The sequence below is a fragment of the Ascidia mentula genome, chromosome 2 (genome assembly GCF_947561715.1).
Source record: "Ascidia mentula chromosome 2, kaAscMent1.1, whole genome shotgun sequence".
Lineage (NCBI taxonomy): Eukaryota > Metazoa > Chordata > Ascidiacea > Phlebobranchia > Ascidiidae > Ascidia > Ascidia mentula.
In genome coordinates, this window is record NC_138567.1 from 13,338,390 (window position 1) to 13,340,395 (window position 2,006).

General features: G+C 40.6%; 1 non-coding gene across 1 annotated transcript; it reads right to left on the minus strand.

Moving 5' to 3' along the window:
* Positions 1 to 1,692: 1,692 nt before the first annotated feature.
* On the minus strand, positions 1,693 to 1,782 carry Trnai-uau (transfer RNA isoleucine (anticodon UAU)). Its single transcript is given in 2 exon segments — positions 1,693 to 1,728; positions 1,745 to 1,782. It is a non-coding gene; the product is annotated as a tRNA-Ile (tRNA).
* Positions 1,783 to 2,006: the final 224 nt, after the last annotated feature.

Genomic DNA, 2,006 nt, shown 5'->3' on the forward strand with positions numbered 1-2,006 from the left:
TTTTTCAACCAATCCCGAGGGAAATAGAGGCTATTTCAAGTATCGAAACACCTCGAAATATATCGCCGCTACTTCCGAGGACCACGCGCTTCTCATGCTGGAAACAAAAACTCCAAATTCAAACCCTTATATTTTTGATATTGTATTCGACAATAGAGCCGACATGATCGTTATAAGACACACAAGCACAGGGATGTATTTTGGTGCAAAGATAAGCCAACAAATGGAGCTTGTTGTCGATATTACTAACGCCACACGTTTCATGCGCATATAACTGTACAAATTGCCTCTCTAATCGAATTTCGTTGTTTGTAAATTTTGGAAGAATTTGTGTAATCGCACACTATTTCGACCTGTCCAGTCTCATCAGTGCAGCTGATGATTGGCGATGATTTTATCGGCTGACTTAGCAAACACCGGTTGTCACGCTATGACAAAAGCTTTACTTGGTACCTTTCGAGCTCTTGTGCGACACCTGCTGTAGTATTTGTTTGATTTGTTGTTATTGTTTCTATGAATGTCATTGTATATTAAAAAGTTGATATAAATTGTAACTTTGGGTGTGTTTATACGTTTGCCAGTACGGCACTGCCAAACACAAAACATGTAAACTAGTGTGATCAAAGTTTGCATTGTCGTAAAACACCTTATAAAGAAGAAAAATAGGCTGTAGCGTTTGTAATTCTTTCGTCAAGACTAGAGTTCTGCCATTATTGAAGGATGCACCGTATTTGTTGTTGTCTACCAACCACCAGCATTGGTATTACGTCATCATCACGGCGTTTCTGTAGCGGTGTATCGTGAGGGTTACGTAACGAAGCTGCTAATAGCGTATTCTTGCATTTTTCAAGACCTATATTGTAAACTACGGAATGCGAAGTATTTCGGCTATTACGGGCAAATATGTTCCAAAGCTACAATACAGGGTTTGGCTATGTCGGTTGCCAACAAAATGTTTTAAACCTACATAAACAAAAACATTAAACCTACATGAACAAACTATCGTAAGCCACTGAATGCCCAAAACCTGTGGCTGTTTGGAAATCCCCTTCGGCAAAAGTGGAGTTTTCAGGCCCGTTTGAAAAATCGCTGTTGCTCAGACTGCTGATAACCAACCGCCACCTTTTGTCACGGTATCAGTTACAGGAAATCTGAGCATTCAAACGTTGGGGCCATTTTTACGTTTAAACCGCTGTGATTATGACATTATATCATTGCAGAGTTGTACGTTTTGTTTAATCTCGGCCCTAAACTTGCAACCTGTTTTTACTGCATATACATATTAGCAATAATGCAATTTAAGGCGGAACTTTGCGAAATTTAAAATATTAGCGAAAGTTTAGTTCCTGGAGGAAAAATGCTCCTTTTGGCCTACAACCTCCCCTTGGGATCACAGCCTCAGTTGCAAAGATGAAAACATCAACCAATTTTTGAGCTTTATAAGGACCTTGACAAGCGGCATAGCACATTCGCTAATCCCATGGCTATACCACTTCAAAATCAGCACTGCACCAAAATTTAGGTCACTCTCATATTTACAAATAGATTAAAAAACGCACAGCCGGGGATAGAACCCGGGATCTCCTGTTTACTAGACAGGCGCTTTGCCACAAACCCACGGCGCCACGTTCAATACCATATGTTTCAGTCTATCTTCTTACAACTTGATATTGAAAGAGTATTAAAACTTACTGCTCCAGGTGAGGCTCGAACTCACAACCTCCGCATGTCTCCGTAACTGTCATATAAGTACGGCGCGCTAACCGATTGCGCCACTGGAGCTGGTTTGCTGCTGTTTTGAATGCATGTTGTACACGGCGGCGGCACCATTGACAGGCAAATATTTCCAACAGATAAATCCGAAAAAAAATTTCAAGCCACTTGCCTCCAATATTATCGTTGAAGAATGCTATAGGCAGGGGTGCTGAAGAGAAAGATTAGATATCGGGTGTGTTTATAATTTTGGCAGTATGGCACTGCCAAACACAAAACATGTAAACTAATGT